A 935-nucleotide genomic window follows, 5' to 3' on the forward strand; every position below is an offset into this window, starting at 1 on the left:
ACATGGCATCCTACTGAACCTGAGTGCTTCTGGGTGCCAAAGTGAGTGTCTGGGGTTGAAAGTGTGTGTGTGTGTGTGTGTGTGCAGATCTGCAGGGTTCTGTCCATGTTGTGTTAAGGGGTTCTTCGCAGGAGAAACCCACACATCGAAAGAGGCGGGAAATTGACTCCACCAGGAAGTTCATGATGAGTGACATAAACGCACTTCCTCTTGAACCACCAGAGTCTGATCAGCTAGCGGCCCCGCAAAGGAAGCACAAACCCTGCAGAGATATGCTGACAGCACTGGATCCTGCATTCTGCCCCTTCCCAGGGACGGGGGTCAGGAGGGGCATTATGCCCCCTGCAGAGCCACCCCACCAGGGCCAGGACGGGCGGCGGCCCGGGGCAGCGCCACCGCAGTCAAACCGTCGCCCCTGGATGCAGAAACGCGAGGGGCGTAAATTACAGGCCTTAAATTAGCGCCGACGGCCGAGGTCTCCTTCGCAAGCTGCTCGCCGGCGCGGAGTTTTTTTTGTTTTTGAAAACCTTCACAGGTGAGCGATCGACAGAACTTCCACTGCAGGCGAACGCAACCATGCAGAGGCACGGACTGACGCTGTGATCTCTCTCTCTCTCTCTCTCTCTCTCTCTCTCTCTCTCTCCCGCACTGTCCCAGGGTGCTCACGGCTGAACACCCATCAACGTTTTGAGCTGACACCCTCTTAGGGCTAAAAACAAAAAGAGATAACTTTACAATCAGGCCTTTGTTTGTGCAGTCTGCTCAGGACCGAAGCAGAGCCGCAGGGTGTTATGGGTCTGTAGCGTGACGTGATTTAGAGTTCTTCTGAAAGGCAGAGACCTGCAGTGGGGGTGGGCTATTGGATCCCTCTCTCTCTCACACACACACAGACACGCACTCTCTCTCTCTCTCTCTCTCTCACACACACACACATA

Source organism: Anguilla anguilla, chromosome 10 (assembly GCF_013347855.1).
Source record: "Anguilla anguilla isolate fAngAng1 chromosome 10, fAngAng1.pri, whole genome shotgun sequence".
Taxonomy (NCBI): domain Eukaryota; kingdom Metazoa; phylum Chordata; class Actinopteri; order Anguilliformes; family Anguillidae; genus Anguilla; species Anguilla anguilla.